At 50.8% G+C, this 23,215-nt stretch overlaps 1 protein-coding gene across 9 annotated transcripts in view; it reads left to right on the forward strand.

The window, feature by feature from the left end:
* The first annotated feature begins 844 nt into the window (after positions 1-844).
* Positions 845-23,215, forward strand: part of NFASC (neurofascin) — an 83,523-nt gene continuing 61,152 nt past the window's right edge. For 7 of the 9 annotated variants that reach the window (XM_065649573.1, XM_065649565.1, XM_065649569.1 and 4 more), the window contains exon 1: positions 14,631-14,794. The gene's annotated coding sequence lies outside the window, so the exon portion shown is untranslated. Of the gene's footprint in view, positions 904-1,453; positions 1,540-14,630; positions 14,795-23,215 lie in introns of those variants that run through there. The other 2 variants (XM_065649566.1, XM_065649567.1) reach the window with 2 other exon arrangements.

Below are 23,215 nucleotides of genomic sequence, written 5' to 3' on the forward strand. Positions count from 1 at the left end.
CGTGGCTCCTGTTAATCCCACCTCTGCCAACCTGGCCCAGCTCCCTGGCTGGTGATCACAGAATGTCAGGGATTGGAAGGGACCTCAAAAGCTCATCCAGTCCAATCCCCCCGCCGGAGCAGGAACATCCAGATGAGGTTCCACAGGAAGGTGTCCAGGTGGGTTGGAATGTCTGCAGAGAAGGAGACTCCACAACCTCCCTGGGCAGCCTGCTGCAGTGATGGTACTGCCTGTGCCCAAGTGACCTCCAGCTCATCCTTCCTTGGGGAGCAGCCCCACTCCTGCTGCTCCCTGACAAGGTGAGATGTTTCATTCAACTCTCATTGAGTTCATCAGCATTTCCTCATTAAGGAATGGCTGCACTCACACTTTTTGTCCTTGCCAGCTCCTGCGAGCTTGTTCTTCCCCTGCTCCTGGCTGCCTGCAGTAAACTCCAACACTGTGACCTTCTGCTCCTCTTCAGCAACACCCAATCTGGCAAAGACACCCCCGGAGGGGATAGCAAAACGTGCTGTAACCCGGGGCTCCTCCGCAGCTCCTCAGCCGGGTGACCCAGCGCTCAGCAAAGCCTCATCCTTTCCTGCCCAAAAAATCCCGAGAGGGGCTTTAAAACCTGGGCCCCTCCTGGTTTCTCACCCCGGTTTTGCTTTTCGTGCCTGCGGGAACTTTCGGGGGCGACAGAGCCGGCGCCGGCCGGCAGCGCGCTAAGGGGCTGTGGCTGCTAATTAGCGGCGCCGCTAATGAATCCCGCCCCCTCTCCGCCAGCCCCTGCCTTCCTCCCGGCCTCCTCCCGGGGCGCGCTCACCCGCCCGCCCGGGAGCGCGCAGTGCGGCGCGGCCGCGCCCGGGAGCGCGCAGTGCGGCGCACGGATCTGGCTGCGGCGAGCCCGGCGCTCCTGGAGCGGTAAGCGGGCGAGGGCGGGGGGATGTATCGGGCTGTGGGCGGCCCTCGGGGGGATGCTCGGGTCGGTCCAGCTGCGGCAGCCCCGGGGCACGGCTGGGGATGGGGGGGAATCGGCCCCGCAGGCTGATGGCGGGTTTAGGACCCCACTGCCTGCGGGGTTTCCCACCTCCACACCCCATATTTTGTGTCCCCGGGATGGAGCCGCATGTTGGGGGAAGCTGGGTACCGGGCTCAGGCATGTGACGGGAATTTTTTTTTATACGTCATGACATCGTGTCTATGGATGTGATAAAATCCTGATGTGTCAGTCCGGGAGGGGACGGGGTGCAGGAAGGGAAGCGCAGCCCAGGTAGAGACCTTTGTGTGCCGGTCCCCAAAAGCTCGTGGGGAAGAAGCTTTGCTCTGCGGGGAGGCTTCACCCTGCTTCTCGTGTTTGGGAGCGGATTCGTGTTCTCCATCTGAAACACCGCGGGCTGGCAAAATACATCCACCGGGCTCTCCAAATCCATCCCCCTGGGTTGCGATGCTGCGTTGGCTCCGGCTGGGCCTCAGCGCTGAGCGGCTGCCGTGGTCTGGACCCGCATGCTCCGGCTGTGCCTGCAGAGCAGCTCGTTGCTATCGATCAAGCTTCTGGAGGTGGGGAAAGTGCTGAATCATTTGTACTCCCGGCTGTACGGGCGGTTCAGCTGTTCCCCATCTCCGGCAAATGTTCCGAAATGGGCTGCAGAGGCTGAAGGGAACTCGGGCTGCGTGTGCGGGGCCGTGTCCTGGACGGGAGTCCTGGCAGAGGTACCGTGGGGCTTGAGCACAACGTGGGATCTTCTTCCGTGGCCTTAGTTGCTCCTTGGAGCACAGGGCAGGGGGAAGATGCGCCCTGGCATCCTGGTGAGGCCTCTGCAAGGATGTGGGGGGTCACGGGGATGGAGGGAGGTTTTTCTCTCCTAAAACTGGAGAAGGCATGTGGGGCTCACTGCTTGGAGAGGTTTTCCCTTTTCTCCTTTTCAATGCTGTCTTTGAGATCGTTTTTCAAGGTCGGGTCCTTGGGATGGCACGTGGGCTGCGGGGCACTTCTGAAAGTCAGACGGGGATGTTTCCATCTGCTTTTTGAGAGAGGGACGGTGCAAAGCGGCAGGGGGACACGGATATTGCAGGCAAAACTGGAATATTGAAATACAGACCAGATGCCTGACTGTTTTAAGATGGATACTGTGGTGCTGTCGGTATTTCTGGAGTGCTCCTAGCAGATACTGGGGACAAAGGCAAGAATCCAGTGACTTTTATTGAGATGTCGACTCCTTTAACGACTCCTTTTTTACTTTAACGACTCCTTTATTGTTGCCCGTGTTTCTGTAAAATGTCTTCCCTTTGGCAGACAGCTAAACTGATCCTCAGCCCGACTGCTTTGTTTCCAGAAAACTTCTTTGCATGGCCTACCTTGTAAGATAGCTGCTCAAATTCAGCATCACATCCTTTCTATTTAACAGCTTCAGCCTGGACCCTTGCTGACTTTCCTTTTTTTTTCTTTTTTTGTGTAGCTGTAATGTGAGCACAACATAAATAATGCATGGAGGTCTTCTCAGCTGACGGAGGATGGGCTCAAGTTGTTAAATTTGAAAATGGACTTTGTTTACAGGGGTTGAGACCCGGGGACTGGCTTTGTCTTGCTAGAGCTGTACGATAGTGCTGGTGATTGTAATAACAAAGCTCCAACATCATCTTCAATAAGTCTTTCTGGGCCGCAGTGTTTCCCCAGTTGTGTTGTCTTGGCTGTGACCAGGAATCTGATTTAAACTAAGTCAGTCAATCCAATCATCTCTTCTCCCAGCTAATGATTAAATGGAAAATATCCCAAGCTCTCAAATGGTATTAATTCATAATGAATTATTTGCCTAGCTGTGATCTAATTGTCTTCGTCTTCATGGGTCTTGTGTATAAAATCGATGGTGCTGCTGGCAAAGTGCCACCACAAAGGCTTTCTGCAGTGCACAAGCATCAAAGCTGGGCAAATGTCTTTAATAATAACAGTGAGAAATGAGGTCTCATTCTTCATATATGTTTCAAGAAAGAAACCTAAACTCTGCTATTTCCCCTTTGAATTTTTATTGTTCCTTGGGTTTCATTTACCCTTATCTAAATATTCCCTTGTATCTTAAAACCGAGCAGGCAGCTCAAACCAAGGACTGTATTCAGTTACAGTTTTTGAAGGGCTCTAGCAAATCTTGTCAGAGAGGTCTAGCTTGTCTCCCTGCCCTGTGGGTAACTCCTTTCAAATATAATTTCCCTTATTTTAAATGTTGTTGGATGACTTCTGTCTTTTTTTTTTTAATTCCCCTCCTCCTCCTGCTGAAGCAAGTCATATCTTTGTTCTTTTACCTTTGCTGTCCAGGATAATTGTTGCATAATTTTTGAGATCCAGCTCAGAATGAACTTGATTGAAGCTGTTGTTATGCTAAATAATCTCTCTCTTTTTTTTTTTTTTTTTTTTTAATCCAGATCTGTAAGAAACCGTGCTGTGTTATTATGGATTAAAATAGAGGAGGATTTAGACCTCAGTCCTGCTTATAGGGATCACCATTCCTAGTTAATGAGATAGGAGGAGAAGGATTAACAACTAAACAAATAGAGATGGTTTCGTGTGGCTAAACCAGATAGAAGTTCCCATGGATGCTGTGCAGGGACAAGTCTTGCTCCTTTAGCTCCCCTCAGTTCAGAGTCCTTTGGAACTCATCCCACCCTCTTGCTGCGGGTGATAAAGAGGTCCTATGATTCTCAGCGCAGGAATGTGGTTGAGAGAGAACAGCCCAAGGGCACAGGAGAGCGAAGCATCGTGCCCTGGCGAGCTGGGCACACACAGGGTCCAGGCCCTGGGACCGGGGAATGGGAACTTGGCTTCAAAAAGCAGCATCTGGAAATCCTTTGCTAGCATCACTCTGCCTCTGCTACTCAGTTAAGTCTAAACTGAAGGCGGCTGACTTCTGAGGCTGCCAGAGAAGCATCAGCACTGGAAAATAGGCGCTTTGTACCGTCAAGGTCTAATCCAGCATGGTACTGAGCACCTTCCAGTCCCAGCAACACCAGTGGGATCTGAGAGGATTCGACAACTTCATACATGGAGGCCTGTGCAGTCCAGGGTGGCCCCATCTCCTGCCAGCCCTGTTCCAATGGACACAGCTGTTCCTTGTCACGGGAAAAAAACCAACCAACCAAGCCAAAACCAAACCTCATGTTCAAAGCATGATAGAGGTATAGCTGATAAACGCTAGCACGAACTGTCCCAGATGCTGCTTTCCCACCTTTGGAAGCAAATGTTGATCCTTACAGATGGCTAGTTAAATTGAGCATTACGGAGAGGCTTGGTGCAAGGTGAACTTGGAGGTTCATATGAATTCTTGGCAGGTTTTCTACTACTTCATGCCTCCTTGGCAGTAGATTTTCCTGTCTTCCAGCATGGGGAGTGATGGGTTCCTACAGACCACCTAAATCACAGCAAGGATGATACTGTCTCACTGTCAGCCTGCATGTTATATTCCTTCTGAAATGCCCTGGCATGGATGGGCAGGCCTGGCAATTGCAGTACGAGCTGTGAGGTGGAGAGGACTCTCTTTGAATCTGCAGAAAATGTAGCGAAATCCCGTTTCTCTTATGAAATGCTTACTTTTCCCAGTTATTGCATTAACCTCAAAAAGCTCCAAGTTACAGGAAAATGCAGTGCTTCTAAAATTGAGGGGACCACCTAAGATGCTGACCCATTGCTCAGGTTTTTCATTTGTATTAAATTGTATCTCTTTGAGGAGGAAAATCGGCTTTCGTGCTCTAGGGGTTACTCAGAGAGCAGTGGTCTTGAACAAGCATTCAGGCTCTCCATTTAATTTGCATGGTGTCCTGATGCCACCCGCATACGTTGAGCATACAAGCAGGGCACGCACCGCTCGCTTTTCTAAAGATTTTTCACTCCGCACAAGATATAAATACGTGTTGGGGGTGCACAAAGCCATAGATTTCAATGAGGGGAGATGCTTAAAGGATGATTTACTTGGAGTTAGCAGGGGAGAATGAAAATCTCAGGAAATTTTAAGGAAATGAGTGTTTGGGGTGGGGGAAGGACCCAACAGGAGCTTCAGGAGCTTCCCCGGCCCGGCCGCTCTCCAGGGTCCTGAACCGCTGCCTTGCTGGATTTGGGGGGGTCCCGACCCCTCCCAACGCTGCTCATCCCCTTGTTGCTCCTTCTGGCCCTGCTAAGGAGAAGGGATCACAGGTTGAAATAAGAGGATGCAAGGTGGGAGGGAAAAATCCCCCCTGCTCTCTCCAGCGTGGCTGTCAAGCAGCAGCACAGGTTGCCCAGAGAGGCTGGGGGGTCACCAGTGCTGGGCGATGGGTGTTTTAAAGACCCATCTGGGTAAAGTCCTGAATGAGCTGGTCTGACCTTGTAGCTGATCCTGCCTTCAGCTGACGGTTGGAAAAAAAAAAAAATATATATATATATAGATGAGGTTCTTAAGGACATGGTTTAGTGTCAGAGTTGGGTTAATGGTTGGACTCGATGATCTTGAGTGTCTCTTCCAGTCAAAATGATTCTATGACTAGGTAACCTTCTGTGGTCCCTTCCGAACGGAATTGTTTTGGGATCCTGTTACCTTAAGGGTTTTGGCTAGCAGGGAGCAAAGCAATCTGCTCCCTCTCTGCATCACTCTGAGAACCTTTTTTCATGTACAAAGGTTGACTGACCATCCTCATATCACTGTGAAGTGGCTTTTATTGGATATTTACAGCAATTTTTTAATTGGATATTCACAGCATTTTTTACTGGATATTTACACAGCCTCGAGGCAGGAGGGAGGGAAGGAAATTACACCCCCTGAACTGAAAATGCAAAGATCAGCCATGACTCTTGACTTGCTCCTGGAAGCTTTACACATAGTCTGGTCAGTTAATGAGGAGCTGCCTGTGCTGCGGTGTGTGAGTGATGATAAATGTCACTCTTCCTCAAGCAATTTAGAAGATTAGTACTTGGAGCCAGCCTGCATCTTGTTCCTTGGACTCTCAACAGCTCCACAGTAGGGTATGGTACCACCAGCCGCCTCGTGTTTAGTTACACAGCCCTGTTTGTGATCGCTGGGAGAGTCACTGAGATGCCCAACAGCACGGAATGGCTCTGCACTCGATAAAGACACATCTGTATGCTGAGCTGTCCCCTTATTGAGTTAAGGGCGCAGAAAAAGCTCTCTTTCTCGCTGTCACTTAAATGGTGTCAGGATTCGTGAAATCTTGCTTTCACATTCCTACCAGACCCAGCAACAAAGGCTGCTTGTTGCGAGCTCATTGGCTTCTGTTCGGGTCCCTGTGACGTGCTCACAGATGTGTGCAGGCAAGTGGGAGGGAGGGCAATGACAGAACCGAGGCTTTGTAGCCATGCACGTGTGACAGCATGCATGGGACCCCTGAAGCTCCTGTCAGGCCTGCCCTCCTTTCATGACACATCTGGCATGCTCCGGACTATGTTTTTGGCACTGGCATTTTGAGCAGTCTGTCTGTGGCTGAATTGCAAGTCTTGCTGTGTGTCCAGGGACTTAAATCTTGGCTTATTTTTACTTCTCGCAGGGTAAACTCAAAATATTATAGCTAGGTAGGATTTGGTGCCCTCTGTAGTGAAGCCGTCCTGTTTCCCCAAAAATAAGACAGGGTTTTGTATTAATTTTAGCTCCAAAAGATGCGCTAGGACTTATTTTCAGGGGACGTCTTATTTTTCCATGAACAACAATCTACATTTATTCTTGAACAAAAAATCAACATTTATTCAAATATAGTCATGTCATCACATTCTGTCACATCTGTCCTGCTGAATTCTATTAGCAGTTAATTTTATTTTTTTACATGTATAGCTGCTTGGACACTATTTAAATTGACTTTCTTTATGAACGGTAACTAGGGCTTGTTTTTGGAGTAGGGCTTATATTTCGAGCATCCTGAAAAATCACACAAGGGCTTATTTTCAGGGTAGGTCTTATTTTTGGGAAAACAGGGTATGTCTATGAGCGTGCACTGAGAACAACCTCTTGAAAACCGTATCAAATCAACGTGCTTGAATTGATAATCCTACTTCCTTTTCCCACTCTATCTAGTGAATTTGGATTCTAATGTAAAACATCTTAAGACTGAACTTTCTGTGAAAACTAACTGCTCCCTCCCTTATGCCCAGAAAAGCTGAAGTTAAGGCCAATTCATACATGTATTTATACAAAACACACGGGCTGCATTTATTAGAGGACAAAAATGTGTATGGTAGCAGTGTCCTTCAAAAGATTGCGTTGCGTATCACAGCCCGACATCTCTTATTGACAGCTCAGATGCCAAGGCCCACAGGGTTTTATAATATTTTCCGGCGATATCAGCAGCTGGGTCCCTGGCTATGTATTTTTGGTTGACCTCGTCTGAGTTCTCCTGGCCACCGTGACAGCTGTGAGGCTAATCTGGCTTGAGCCCAGGACAGCAGGCTTTGCTCTAATGTTGTATTTCACCGACTCCAGTTTCCTTGCCTGCCTTGCTGCTCTAACCTTCCTCTCTAAATAGACCAACCTTTCTAGAGAGCTTTGCTTTGGGGATGGAGGTGGGACTGGTTCCTGCGAGTGCCCAGAGATGAACTGGGGAGCCTGTGCTTTCTAAATGTTCCTGGCAGGCTTTTTACCCAGAGAATCGCTGTGGTTGCTCAGCTGTAATGCTTCTTCCTTCCCCCTCACTTGCCTTGTGAGACAAACAAACATAAATTACGTCCCAAAATGGCCCTGGTCCATGATGCACGCTAATAGGTTTAAAAGACAACTTTATCATAATTAAGAGAGGAGTTAGGGACTCGTATAAGAATAAATACATCTCTGATTGCAGAGCTTGGATCAAGCGCTGCAGAAACAGGTTAGTTAAATTCAGTGGGGTGACAGGGATTGTCACCTCTGGGGAGGGATGGTAGTTCCCTGGAACTGCATAAATGGGAAATTAATGCTCTGTCCTTGACATCCAGTTGTTCCCAAGCACCCCTTATCTTGGGAATTCACTTACTGCTCTAGATGCTTCCCCAAGAATGGTTTATAATGGCAGTTATGTAATCTACAATAGCATGGTCCTTTTGTGAAAATCAAACCCACCGTAACGCTGTGAGGTAGGGTTGGAGTTGGAGGAAGGACAGTAGCTCTCGGTTGAAGGGACTAGTCAAAGCAGGAGAGGCTGAAAATGAATTTTAAATAAGTATATTGCCTCTTAGACTGAGAAAACATATAATTAACAATAACAAAACGGAGTGGCTCTACAAGGGAGCTAATTGCATTTTCAAATGTCAGCTTGTCAGCTCTGATTTAGTCTTCACTCAATCTGGGCTTTGCCAGAGCAGTGCCTGGTTTTAAATGGCACTTCCCTCTCCTGGCACCGTGGCAGGATCTTGTCCTTCCTTGTCCTAAGAAATCTTTGCCAGCTCAGCTCCTGTTTAGCTTCACCTTCCATGTGGTCTCACTTGTAGAATTTGATACTCGTCTGCTGGGGGACCGCTGATACGTGTGCTTTATGAGGTAGTCTTCCATTTGCTGATGTCAAGGTGGGAGTTGGCAACATGCGGACAACCCAAGATTCCTTGGATGTGAAGAAAATCATGTCACACTTGCAACTTGCTGATTCTGCTTTGATAGATGGCTGAAAAGTTCTGTGCTCCACGGCTAGTCCTCTGAGTAGCAGCACATGCTTTTAGAGCTCCGTTAATTTAAGGTAAATGATGATGAAGTATTTTGAGGTGATTTATCAGAGCGTTGATGCGAATCAGGATTGAGCGAGCCAGGCAGGGACCCTTTGGAGCAAACCTCCTTCAGCAGAATGAGCAGATAAGGAGGAAAGGAGAAACTCTGAAGTTACCGTGAGTTTTTGGTCTGTGGATGTGCGATATCATTCCAGATGTGAGGGTGTATTGGCAACCAAAACTCAGCCTCTGTGGAGAAGGCTGATGCGTGACCACAGCCAGGAGCTGGGGGAGGAGCGCGGGGACATCCCAGTTCCACAGTCCCGCCGGGGATTGCTCAGTGTCTGGTTTCCATCAGAGGAAGCTGTGCAGCAGGTCGGTGTTGTAGGTGTTTAAGCCACAGTGCCCAGCACGGCTGCATCACGGGCAGCGATGAGCATCCCCCTCCTGTCCTGTACCACGGGCAGTGATGAGCATCACCCCACTGTCCTGTATCTTGGGCAGCAATGAGCATCACCCCACTGTCCTGTATCTTGGGCAGCGATGAGCATCACCCCACTGTCCTGTATCTTGGGCAGCGATGAGCATCACCCCACTGTCCTGTATCTTGGGCAGCGATGAGCATCCCCCTCCTGTCCTGTATCTTGGGCAGCGATGAGCATCACCCCACTGTCCTGTATCTTGGGCAGTGATGAGCATCACCCCACTGTCCTGTACCACGGGCAGTGATGAGCATCACCCCACTGTCCTGTATCTTGGGCAGCGATGAGCATCACCCCACTGTCCTGTATCTTGGGCAGCGATGAGCATCCCCCTCCTGTCCTGTACCACGGGCAGTGATGAGCATCACCCCACTGTCCTGTATCTTGGGCAGCGATGAGCATCACCCCACTGTCCTGTATCTTGGGCAGCGATGAGCATCACCCCACTGTCCTGTATCTTGGGCAGTGATGAGCATCACCCCACTGTCCTGTATCTTGGGCAGCGATGAGCATCCCCCTCCTGTCCTGTATCTTGGGCAGCGATGAGCATCACCCCACTGTCCTGTATCTTGGGCAGCGATGAGCATCCCCCTCCTGTCCTGTACCACGGGCAGTGATGAGCATCACCCCACTGTCCTGTATCTTGGGCAGCGATGAGCATCACCCCACTGTCCTGTATCTTGGGCAGCGATGAGCATCACCCCACTGTCCTGTATCTTGGGCAGTGATGAGCATCACCCCACTGTCCTGTATCTTGGGCAGCGATGAGCATCCCCCTCCTGTCCTGTATCTTGGGCAGCGATGAGCATCACCCCACTGTCCTGTATCTTGGGCAGTGATGAGCATCACCCCACTGTCCTGTATCTTGGGCAGCGATGAGCATCCCCCTCCTGTCCTGTATCTTGGGCAGCGATGAGCATCCCCCTCCTGTTCGGTATCATGGGCAGTGATGAGCATCACGCTCCTGTCTGAGGCAGCCAGCACACATGTGGTGTCAGCTCCGCGTTGGAGCAGCACACAGTGAGCAGCAACATGTCACTTCCACTCAGCGTAGCCACGGACAGTGGCCTCGCAGCTGACCAGCGAGTAACGCCGGATAAGTAGGGAAATGGCACTAACGAACTTTTCAGTGTCTAATCCCTGACGTGCTTAGGCAGGGGTGGTGTGTCTGGACTTAAGGATGGCTTTGGGCTGCCTGCAGTGGCAGAGCATCTGCAGAGCTCACACTTAAGGCTTTGGAGGCTGGAAAGCGCTTTGCATTAATGTCATGCTGGGGGTGGCTTTTTGGGGGCGCTGGGGGTGCGCAAGGGCTGGGCTCCAGACACAGTCCGGCCGAGGGACGAGGTGGATCAAGCAGCAAGAGAGCAGCCAAACAACTGAAAACAGAATTTTTCAAAATTTTGCTTTTCTTCTCTCTCCATGTTTCAAGGCCCAGTTTCACCCTTTGGTTGTTATTGCAGGATTATTCCCTAAAATTCAGCTAAAAGCTTATTAAAAATATCCTGTAGGACAAACCCATAAGTCTTTATTCCAATGCCAGCTGTGCTACCATGAGGCTGTGACCCTGAACCAGCCATTTAGATGCTCTGCCTCAGTTTCCTTGTATGGGGGTAAGGAGGATTGTCCATGTTGCAGGGACTGGTAGGTGTTTTCTCATCATCAATAAACCCTGAGGCCCTGGGTAAGCACAAAATATTTATTCTGTGGGCTGTTGAAGGTATTAAATCACTGCCTTTGCCTGGTTCAAGTCAACGTATGTCAATCAATTTGCAATAAATCCTGGTTCTCAATCAGAAGGAGCTCTCACATAATAAAATAGGGCAGACAAAGGATGGGGACATGATACATGGAAGTTACACGCCAGAGAGCAAAAAAATGCCTCTCTACAAGGGAAATGCAGCTTCTGCCTGACGCTGCCTATTGTCCGGTAACGAGGGGTTTGCGGAGCTGTGCTGGCGATGCTCCTGCTATTGATTCAGAACAGATGCTGGGATGCGGGAAGGCAGATGGAGCCCCGCAGCGCAATTACCTCCCACGATGGGGTGGGCAGTGCTGGCCAGATGCCCGTGGGGCTGGTGCGAGGGTTTGGGTTCAGCCTGGGCAAACCTTCCCGGTGAGCCTGCGGTGGGGGACGGACCTTGGAGATACACGTGGTCCCGGTCTTGGGCAAGTGAATCTGACACTTGACTAAAATCCTAATTGTGCTGGTGCCGAGGGACCCCGCGCCGCTCGGAGCAATGTATGCTGCCGTCTTTCTATTTCTGAATCGCGATCTGTGACAGATCCATCGTCATCTTCGGCACGGGACTCTAGAGGGCAAAAGAAAGGCTTTTGGAGTCGGGTCACCATCAGCGTGTGCTCGTGGCTAATTATAGCCCTGTGGCTCCTGTGGAGGGAAGGAGTGAGTAGCGGGGACCATCACTTCATCCTGCTGTTTTGGCCACAACCTCGGCACCTCTGTGCACATCTGGGCTGTGGCCAGTGGCTGAAACCCCCTTCTCAGGTGCCTTTGGGGTGCAAAGGCTCCTGCCCTGCAGCTGAACCTCTGACTGGGAGCTGGGGGGTGTATGTGCGATGTAGTCCAAGGTCTCGTGATGAGTTTCTAAGCTGGAAAATACGGTTGAAATGAGAAACAGCTACAGCTGGGATCCTGGTAGCAGAGGAGCATGTTTCAAGAGCAAGTTAAAGATGCACTGAACGGTTAATTGGGACTTTTGGAGGGATTTTAGAAGACAGCCTCAAGTGTTAATCAGGCAGATAAAATGCATCTTCCTCCTGGAGAGGAGCTTAATGCAAAGTTTGAGTTGTTTGCTGGCTGCTGCCCTGGGCGCGTTCAGTCCCTGACAAATCACCGGGTCTGAGCTGCAAAAGGAGCTCAGGGGTTTTCTTCCATCACTGCTGACCTGGGGGCCTCCAGCCCATGAAAACACTCATCCCCTCCCCACAGCTAATTATCCCTGAAAGACGCCCAGTTCTAAAAGCCTCTTCGGGCTTCTCTCGGGGAGAAAAAGAACCAGCTCCAGTGGACTCTTCTTGCTCGGTGTAAGCCTGTAAGCAATCAATGGGATTTCAGGGGTCCTGAAAAGAGAACATGGCTCATCTTCCCTGGGGAGCTTTTATTCCTCCTCATTATTCCCCATCTCCCTGGCCTGCAGCTTGTGCTGTCCCCAACTTAGAGCAATAGAGATATTGCGCTGAGTTAATCCCCGGCGACTTCATTCATTTTCAGGCAGGGTTGATTTTTTTCTTTTTTTTTCGCTGCTGACCTTGCTGCCTTGCTTCTGACCACCTGCCGCTGCTTTCCGTGGCACGTCCGAGGCCACCGCCTCCCGCTAGGCTTTGCATCTCTCGCTCCGCGCCTCCGTAACGCGCTGTCTGGGCTGTCCATCACCGAGCAGACAGCATCCGAGCATCCGCGCCGACGGGACGTTTTGCAGCCTGCGGTGCTGGCAGCGTCCTGCTGCTGTCTGGAGCGGCGAGGGGAGCAGATCTCAGGCTGCCGTTGTGCCGGGAGGATGATGGTGCTGATGTGGGTGTCTGGGGGAGTACGCGGGGTTGTAAAGGTCAGGATGGAGGGTGCTGGGTGGCTCTGCAGGGTCAGGGTAACGTCCTGGGGGCATCACAGGGAGATGCCACCCAGATCCCACAGCCTGCGGCAGTCGCAGCCCCACAGAGAGGTGCGGGCAGAGCCCAACCTGCTGTGTTCTCAGCAGCCTGGGCACAACGGCAAGGCCAGACCTGGCAATTCAGGGCAACCGGCACAGTTTGATGGCTCTGAGTGCTGGGAGGTCCGACATCCTCGCAGGAGGACGGGTTCTGTGATGATCAGCCCTTAAGGCAGCGTGAGATACGGAGGGTCCTGGGGCAGGTGGGAAAAGGTCACGATCGGCCTCATCCCCCACCCCGGTGGCAGATCTGGGGCTGAGCCCCCCAGGCAGCTGCTCAGCATGGGGGGAGTGATGCTGGTTCCACAGCTCTCCGCTCCCATCGCTGTTTCTCCAACGTATCCCTGGATCACGTTTAGTCTGTTGGTATTGTGATGGTTCAGCTGCAGGTCCGCATTAGGCGGTCTATGTAGATTGGAAGTAATTCAGCTTTTAAACTCAGACCTTATATCTATTTAACCTTTATTCAAGAGGCCGGATCATGTTTTAATTTCAGCAGGAAGGCATTGTCCAAATACAGGGGAAACCAGAGAGAAGTAACTAATCATTTAGTAGGAACATGGCTTATGGTTTCAAATCCCAAGGCTTGGTCCTGCCCTCATTGTCCCATTGCATTGGAACCCTCATCCTTCTCCCTTCCAGCCTTGCTCTAATTTTCTAGTGGTTTGAAATCCGTTTGGACTTGCTGGCTTGCCCGTTAGGCATTGCCCGATCTCAATAATCCGGATCAGCAAGGCAGACTGTGTAATTATCTCGGCAGCTACTCGGGTTAATGAGAAATACAGAGTTGAACTGAGATCAGTTCGTGGTGGTTACCCTGCCCTGTTGTGGGGGAGAAAGGATTTGGGGGGGTTTGTGGAGACCAAGTTCCATTGTGCTTGTGCTGAAATTAGCTGTCACATTAGCTGTTTGAGGTTTGAAGTTATTAGAACGATAATAGCTACTAAAGGGTAAGTTTTGCAGCAGTGTGGGGGGGTATTGTGCGCTCTTGTTGATGGAGATAAGAACATACCCCTTGGCCATACAACATTAATATCAAACACTTGGGAGACAGGAGCCAGAAAACAAGGGAGATGTTGCTGTATTAGCTCCAAAATATCAGGTTCTGGGTACATCTGAGCTGGGAGGAAGGTGCGTCCTTGGAGGGCACCTTGGGGAGGCAAGAGAATTGAAGAGCTTGCTCAAAAAGGTGTCACCCGAACTGTCCCCGGGGTTTAGACCTCCCGAGAGGGCAGCCAAGACCACAAGCACTTGGCTACTCGCACCCGTTTAATCAGGAAAATGGGAATAGCATTTCAATCAGATGATAATGAAGTTGTGGATCAGATTGGTCGGTGCCTCATTTGAAGTGACAAAAGGGGAGCTTTGTTTTTTCCTTGAGTTTATAACTTCTGTTCTTGCCTGATTAGTCGTAATCTTCTGCTGTCCTTCACTGGGAAACTCCCTCTTTTCTTCTCAGCAAAAATCTATCCTGAAGTTTGTATATGATCCTCCAGGGAAATCAGGCCACCTATATTTCATTTAGTGACTTCAAACAATTAACCTAACAAAGATTCCTCTCTCTGTCTCCTCTCCTTCCCCCATCTGTTCCCTAATTACCAGTGGAACTGGGATACATATGCAGACTGTGCCCATTTTTTTTAATTAAGTCACCTCTCGAGTATTTTGTGTTTGGCTCTTTAAAAGCTGTGTCTCGCTACTGGGAAAAACAGTCAAACACATGACGTACCATGAGGGCGAGTGAGCCTGAAAAGAGTCTGAGGTTCAGATTTCAGGAATTTTTTTTCACGTCAGAGCTGGGATGTGGAATAATTTCCATCCTTCTCATGGATCTGGAAGTGATGAGTTGTTTGGAGTGACCCTGGAGGAGGTCTCAGCCCGGAGCAGCTCTGGGACAAGCTGTCTTTGGAGCAGGGCAGCAGTTTTCGGAGGAGAGAAAGCTCCCGTTTCCCTGTTCCAGAAGGAAAAAGCCCTGTGTCTGTCCGTCCTCGTGCAGTCTGTCCTGCCCGCCCCATGCCGGTGCCGTGCCGGTGAGCTTTCCCTTCCTATTAAAGGCTCTGCGTGATGATGGGCTGGCTGCTGCACCCATACTGGTGTTACTGGGAGGAGGAGCGGCGCCCTGCAATGGGGACTGGGGATCCGTATGGGAACTAATGCCCGCTTGGCGCAGGGTTTGCTGCAGCCTTTGGCTCTCGGTGCGGAGATGCGAACGACCTTGTGCTCTCCAGCTCTGGCATCCTTGCTCCCTTCTCCCCCTGTGCTTTGCCCCTCTCTGCCCTTCTCCTCACCCTCTATTTTCTCCTGCCTTGCCCTCCCCTGTGCTCTGAGTCACCCTGTCTGCACCACGGGGGACACGAGGAGGAAAACCTGTTCACGTCTGGCTGTTCATCCCACGCTGCCGGCACGGGGGGAAGGAGCTGAGACGCGTCTGCCTCCCCCCACACAGGGGTTCCCCCCTTTTCCCACCATGCCTGGGTCCCCATGCACCCCAGCAGCCCCTCTCATAGGGGCAGCGCTTCTTTCATGGCACCTGCAGCCTGCTTGGCGGAAAAGCGTGTAACTGTTAAGAGACGCAGTTAATTATAAGCAGGGAAATACAGTTTGGGCTCTGCTGAAACCTGCTGGGAGGTAATTATCCCCTCCCTGGCTCCGCATGCCATCGGTGTGCCGCGATGCTCCAGGAGTTAAACGCGCAGCTGATGCTGCTGGCGCTGCATCTCGGGCGTGAGCCTCGCGGGGCTCGGGGCAGGTCCCGCCAGCCGTGCCGGCAATGCAGTAAGTGATTCAGCAGAACGGCTGGAGCAAGGCAGGTTTGGGACGGGACAGCAGCTTCGCTCTGTTTGCTTGTGCTCGGCCGTGTTTCGGGTCCTGCTCGGGTGTTGTTAAAGCATTGCGGTGGGAGAGGATGGGTGGATCGCAGCCTGGTGGGTGTTTGGGGGGCTGAGGGGTTGGCCACGTGCTCCCAGCACGATGCAGGACACCTTGCACCGGGCACAGATGCTAAAGGACAGGTTGCGTTCGGGAACAGGCAGGGTTTAAGAGACGTTTGGAGCTTGGTTCAGCAGCTCGCTTTGTGTTTTCTGCATTGCAAGATCAGGACCTGGGAGCTCAAAGAGGATTTTCATTGTTTCCCACCCCAGCTGGTAGAAGGACAGGAAAGCCCGTGCTGTCCAAAGCGTGTCCTCTCAACCAGCCTCCTCCTCGGCTTCTCTTTCTTAAACTGGAGGAGTCCACACTTTTTAGGCTTCATCTTGTACCTTGCAATAAATAACATTCTCGGCAGAGTCTGTGTTTGGGGCATATCAGGGCTGTGGCTACAGGTCAAAGGGAGGTCTGTGCTTTAAGTAAGTCTCTCTCTTGCACTTCAGTTTGGTACCAGCAGAATTGGTGCCTGAGCAATCTGAGAGTCGCTCAAATGAGTGTGGTAGAAGATGAGGCTCCCTGTGATGCTCCTCATTCTTCTGTACCTTTATTGCCTCAGTTTCCATAGCTGTAAAATGGAGATGCTGCTGCTGGAGAGGGAGAAAATAGTGCTGAAACGCTGGTGAAATACTTACAAATCCCTGGCTAGGAAGTGTCTGTTGGGAAGATCTCTGCTCTCAGCTTTGCCGCATGATGTGCGGGTCCATCTCGCCGCCCCGGACGCTGCTGCCAGTGGGGCTGGAACAAAAGGATCTGGGAACAAAACTCCATCGTACCAGCGGTGCTGGCACCCGGGACACGGGGACAGGCCCTGGCTGGCACTTGGGGGGCGGTGAGGGACAGCGTGGGCAGTGTTGAACCACAGCTCCTGCATTATTCATGAGGGAAAATCCAGCAAGAGCAGGGAGGGAAGCGAGAAGAAAGTCGCAGTTATTAATAACAGTTATTGTGCCTTCTCCCCTTCCCCGGCCCATGGGGATGGGTGGGCTGGAGATAACGCAGCTGGGGGGTGGGGGAGGACAGGGAAAGGGTCTTGGGCAGAAACCCAGTGATTTCTGGGCTCATCCCAGGCAGGTTGGGTTCGTGCCAGGGCCGGGGATGTTGGCGGAGCCGCGGGGCTCGCAGCTCTGCCAGGGGCTGAGCGCATCCTCCCCGGCACCCTGACACACGTGGTGTTGGGGAGAGAGGAGACGGAGAAACCTTAACCCGAGCTCTGGCGGGGAAAAACCCGTGTCTTAAATGGGAAGGGCAAAGGCAGGAGGCTGTCTGCCTGGGGACTGAACTGGTGAGGAGGTGGCGGTTGAAGTGGTTTTCTGTAAAAGCCGTGGATGCTGATACGTTTGCAGGATGGGCAGGAAAGTCCGGTACCGTGTCCTGCTCGAGGGCTGACCCGTGTGTCCCCAGGGCACCGTGTGAGTCACCTTGGGGCTGAGCCTTGCGGTGGTTCCATCCACATGTGTCTGTCCTGCTTTGGCAGCTGAGAACCCCCCACGCCGCCTGCACCCTGACCCCGCTTTGCTCTCTGATTGCCTCATTTTCCTCGGCTGGATGCTGCCCGAGGCAAGTTAATTGGGTTTTGATCTCTATTATCGCAGTGTGTCTTTTGACTTTCTTGCTTTCTGTTCTTTTCCGAGTCAGGCAGGGATGACACATGCATCTAACCCTTTAATTCCTGCTCTCGGGGCCGCTTGTCACCGAGACAGAGCTGAATAACTGAATAACGCTGTCGCTGTGCTCGGATGGAAACAGCCCGTTCTTCTGCAGGGGGGAGGCGGTGGCGTAAATACCAGCGTTCAGCAGAAACATATGTACCTTTTGATTTAATTAGGATGCTTCTCTTTTAATCCAGAGAGTTTTAGGGCAAGATGTAAAAGTGCTATCCTGACTTCTGGGATTACTTAATAAGCTTTTTCTTGCAAAAGCAGTTGGTGGCTCTGCAGTAATCTGGGTGTAAGCTGATTGTAGCTCCCCTTGCAGCGCGGGTTTGTTCGGGTCGGAGCTGGTGTGGGAAGGAGGTTATTCCAGAGCACCTATAGGTGCCCCCCAGGGTGCAGACAGCAAGCAGGGCACACTGCAGGCAGCCCCAGGGTGACGGCAGGAGACTCAAGCGTCCTGCAGCCTCTGGGCATGAGGAGATGGAGATGATGGAGGTGAACTCCTTGGGGAGGTGATTAGTGTCCTCTTCCTCCCAATAACTGTGCTGGGCACTTTCATTACTATTTAATGGGTGGCTTTGTTCTGCTTTGCACAAACCCTCCTTGCACCAAGACGCTTTGGCTCTCAGGCCCTGGGAAGCTCGGTGCACGGAGGAGAGCGCAGCCCGCTGGGCTGGCTTTGTGCTTCGGAGGGATGAAAACAGCACGTTCGAGCCGGTGACCTGGAAATCTGCCTCCCTGCTCTCCTCCATGCGCCCAGGTGGATTCGTGAGCTGTGCGGCACAAGGACGATATTGCATCTCCGTTGCCCCCAGCAGTGGCTCACACACAAACGCAGCCTCTTTTTCCAGAGGAAAGCCGCTCTCTGAGCTCTCCAGGTTTCGACACAGGCCGCATGGTCGGATGGTTTGGGTGTAATTGCAGCCGCGTTGCTCTGGAGATGCTGTGTCGAGTTCTATACATCAGTGGTACCTGTCTGTTGCTGTCATTTGATCTGATTAAAATGAAAACCTCTCGCAGGATTGACTGGGAAACCTATCCTCAAGACTCTGATAGCAACAGCTGCGTTTCAGTGTTTGCTTCCAGAATACGCTCCAGCTCACATCTGTTAGGGGAGGTTCTCTTTCATGGACCCAGAATTACCTGCAGGTCATTCTCCCCTGCATGTAGCTCAAGTCTCAGCTTCTCTCCTGCCCGTGAAGCATCTGAATTCGGGAAAGAAAAACCTGAAGTCTCTGGATAAGCTCAATTCTTCTGTCTTCTGTGTTCATCCTCCTCTTGCCCTGGCATCTTTCCTTCCATCCCCATAACTGTGCGGTACAGCCCCGGCGTTGAAAGGCAAGTCAAAATTATACCCGCCGGGCTCCACGCTGCGCTGGGCTGGTGGAGATGCACCAAGAACCATTAGTCACCCTGGAATATCTAGCAGCCAATTTGCTGGGAACTGGGGGAAAAAAGGGCGTAACGCGTGGCAAGATCCCCTGCACCCAGCAATGACCCGGCAGGAGGGCTTTATATTAACAGCGGGACCAGGCGGAGAGAGGCTGGTGCAAGGAGCTGATTGCGCTGCCAGCGCTCAGAGTATGGCAAATACATTTCCATGCATCTCTCTCTGCAGGAAGAATTTGCATAAAACTGTATAGCAAATAATTAGCATAAAATGGTTGCAATGAGGCTGTTGGATGGGTAAAGGCTCCTGGGGGTGCAGCGGGGGGCCCTGGGCAGTTTGTGCTTTGGAGGGAAAGGGAGAAGAATTCCCAGAGCTACAGGGGGAATCGGCTGCAGTTCCCAGTGGGAAATGCTTGTTGAGCTCTGGTGGGGTGGGAATGGTGAGGAGGTTTCTGGTTTCTCAGCCGTCACGTAATTGTGGCAGAACACGGTCCTTTAAACTGGATCAATGTATTATATATTCTGAGTGGGTATTTTCTTGTCCATGTCAGTTTATTTACTGCAGTGAGTAAGGGGACTTCTCTGTCCCTCGCTGGATGGTCTGCAAGGGGGTGCAGGAGGAGGTTAAGATGAAAATAAGCAGGAAAAGGGCTGGGAAAGGGGTCGCTCAGGGCTGGTTCTCTCCCCACAGCATCCCTGCCAGGCTCTGTGCCCAGCCTCAAGCTACATTTTGGTGCAAGATTAAGGTTTGGCATTGGGAGTAACAAAAAAAAAAAAAAATTAAAATTAAAAAATGAAACCCCAAGGGGGTCAGAAATCTCTGCTGGGGCTTAGGCTGCAATGGGAGCTGAACTAGAGGGGTAGAAGAAGGGGTATGAAAGCAGCAGTGGGGTATGAGAGCAGCAGTGGGGTGGCCAACGGCTCAGAGATTCCCTGCAAGAAGGCTTTTCTTCTAGTTAAGAACAACCACCAAAAAAAATAAAAGGCACTCAAAGTGGTGCTTCAGAACTGACATGGCAAGAAAGGGCCCTTTTTTTAATATAAAGTGAACAGCCTTTTGGCAAGGGGAATGGAGAGGAAGGTCCTCTGCCCACCCGCTCCCAGGCAGGGTTGGTGGGGAACATGCTTTGCAGGGCTTGCTGCAGCTCTCACTAATTTCTCATGAATAATTTTTGAGGTGGGGAGTCAATTCCTCCCCCTTTCTTGCCCGGGCGGGTGTTTCTGCGCATGCACACGCGTTGCTATGGCCACGCACCAGGGCTGCGCTCCCGGGGGATGCGGCCGGGGAGAGCTCTGGGGGTTCGTGAACCCCAAAAAGGGCTCTGATGGTGGCATGAGCCCCGCTGTGAGGATGTCTGCAGCTCCAAACCGTCCTGCTCGGATCTGGGGCTGTGATTCAGCGACACCCTAAAGCCTAAATGTCTTGGGTGCCTGCCCACGTGCTCCCGGGCAGGGTTCGCTCCTGCAGGGTTTGTTCCTCCTGCACGGAAATCCTCATTTCTCCAAAACTCAAAGCTCACCCCTCTTGTGTTCCTCGAGATTTTTGATGGTGGAAACCTCCTAGCTGGGCTGGATGAGGGACTGATTTGACTTAATGCCCCCGTCATTTAATCCTCCTTGTCTGGTTGCCGAGATGCTGGCGGTTCGGCTCCGCTCGGCGCTGCCTCCCCGATGTGCTTTTGCCTCCTGGTCCTTCTGCAATGGGTTTGTCCTCCCCTCTTCCACCCAAATTGACAGTCGTGGCGAGCTCTGTGTTTGATCCCGCTTGCTTGGTGGTGCGGGTGGGCTGGGAACCCCCATTCCTGCTGCAGCGGGCAGCGAGCACCCAACAGCACCCCGCGCGGGGCTTCGCTCGTCTTCCCTGAATCTCTGCCGCTTTCTCAAAATACGCGAAGCGTACAAAGGGTTACAGATGCCTGCAGGTTTTGACCAGCTTTCTGAGCCCTGAGCAGGGCGGGGAGGCAGATATTAGGGGAATTGTATGCATGCCTGAGCGGGAGGGAGGGAGGGAGGGAGGCTGCTCGGCATCCGCTTGTCACATGCTGCCTGTTGGGATGCCAGGGGAAGGATCCTGAGGTTGCCACCCAGAATAGATGTTTGTTCTGAAGCTAATTGCCCCCTTTCAGTGATTCTCAAATAATGGAGTGCCAAAGTTTCTCTGCTCTGAAAATTCCTGGAAAAAGCCTGACACTTTTCATTACGCGTTGGGAAGAATGCTTTAAAAGAGCTAGCTAGCAAAATAAACAGCTGTTTGTAATTGTGAGGTGATAAAAAAGAGTGGTTTATGAGCAGCGAAAGAAAAGTTCAGGCTTTATCGAGCTCCTTCAATGGGCTCGGTTCTGACAGGCTTGTGATTTCCCCAGTTACTTCGGGAAGCGTTTGCCAAGTGCAAGGGGGCTGAGGTCCTCGGGGGAAGAATTTGGGCATCTTTCCATGTCTGAAATGGTACGGACTGAATTCCTCTGCATTTGTAAAAGCGACGTTTCCATTGGGTTTTTCCAAATGCGTTTCCTTCTCCGACGGTGCCCAATGCTTGGAGCTGAGTTCCCAGCCCTGCTGGTAGCACTTGCCAGGCAGCAACGCTCTTCCTCTGACCAAAGCACCTGGAAAATGCTGGTCCTGCTTTTATATATATATTCAGGCCAGAAAAAACAAGTGGTTCTGCTTAGGACCAAGCCCCTTGTTACCTTCTGATGTTGAAACAAAGAAATAAACTTAACAGCAGAGTCCATTATACCGTTAAGCGGCATTCTTTATTTTATCAGCGCTGGGGAGCTCTGGGGATCGTCCTCCATAAGTGCTCCAACGACTGGATGCTCTTGCGTTGCTTATATTCACACAATTATTACATATGCATTACAATTTTTGGAAATTTTGACACACAGTACATCTGTGCTAGGAAATAATTGATGTTGGTTATAATTAGTTTCTTACCTACAATACCTCTATTAATTATTAGTTAGATATAAGCTAAGCACCCTGCTTCTAAACAATGCATCACTTCATCTTCTGTCTCCCTCTTGTCATGCAGAAGGATCTAAAACTTGAAAAATATCCCCGCGTTTTGCAGGTGGTCAGAAAGTATTGATCATGTGGATTGGTTAATGATGGGTATGTCTTCTATAATTTAATCACAGTGTACATTAATTCAGCAGCTTCTCTTCAATGTTGCTTTACCATTTTGTATTACCGAGCATGGGCTTGCGTGCAAATGAGCGTGAAAATCCCATCCTTAAATAAGAGTGTAACTCGTGAGCCAGGAGTTGGGTTGAATTGGATATAAAGATGCAGCTGGGGGGAAACAGGGTCAGCCCAGAAGTGACCAGACTTGTGGCTCGCTCTCCCTTTTGTTCACGCTGGTTTGGAAATAAAGCTGCTGGTGGGATAAGTGCATTGCCTTGAAGTGCAGCTTGTTAGGAGTGGAACTAGCAGAGAGGCTGGAAGGCAAAACCAAACTCTCTCATCGCTTATTATGGCTTAAAAACAATTGAAGCTGGCTTTTCCCCTCTATTCTTCGAGGGGGTTTAATAAATGAGCTGTGAAAATATCTCTGGGGAGAGATGATTTTTTAATGCAGCTGTCTTTGAAGCGTATGCTTGCCTTATCAACATTACTAACAAAGTCATAAAGTGGGGAAATGTCTAAATGGGTTAGGTTCGTCAGTGCTGTTAACTCTTGATGGGATTGGAGTGCGGAACTACGGTAGCGTGGAAGAAACCAACCTTCACTACCAGGAATATTAGAAATTTTGGCATCAGTGTATTGCATATATTTTTTTCCCTCTGCAGCGATCCAGTTCCACATGGTTCTCAGTGTGCATTTGGCTTAAGAAATTCAAGCTTACTCTAATTTTTAAATCAAAGTGCGGATTCCATTCCACTCGTAAAGCCACTACATAAAACCCAAGCTCGCACGGTTCCTTCAGTGTAAGAATAATGTTGCTTGGAAAAAGTCAGCAGTTTGTGCTAGGAAAATAAACCAAACCAACCAACCAACCAAAGAAACTCTTTCAAAAACCACACGGAAAACATTTACTACTTTCCGTATCGCTTTAGCCAACATGGAACATGCTCTGCATTTCTGTCCTGGGGTAATCAAGAGAAGGAGCTTGGAAACTGTTTTGTGGTTTGGTGGGGTTTTATGGTGGTTGGCTGGTTGGTTTTTTGGGGGAGTGGGGTTTTTTGGTTTGTTTTATTTCAGTTTGGTCGTGGGGTGTTTTTTGGGTTGGTTTTTTTGGCCAGGTTGCTGGGATGCTTTGGCTGCGCGGTGCTGATTTCCCTCCTTACTCATTGGGATCATTTCTCCCCTCCCCGAGTGCTGTAGGCGGAAAAGCTTCCAAGTCTTTTACTAGAAAACCAAAACCAGATTTCAGCTTAAACTTCGGCATGCAGAACTCTAGAAAATTGCTGAGTGAGCCCTCAGTTCCCAATCCCTTCTCCTGACCCCTTGTTTCTTGTCAGCTATAGTGTTTTAATAGCTTTTACG

This window comes from Caloenas nicobarica, chromosome 21, assembly GCF_036013445.1.
Source record: "Caloenas nicobarica isolate bCalNic1 chromosome 21, bCalNic1.hap1, whole genome shotgun sequence".
Lineage (NCBI taxonomy): Eukaryota > Metazoa > Chordata > Aves > Columbiformes > Columbidae > Caloenas > Caloenas nicobarica.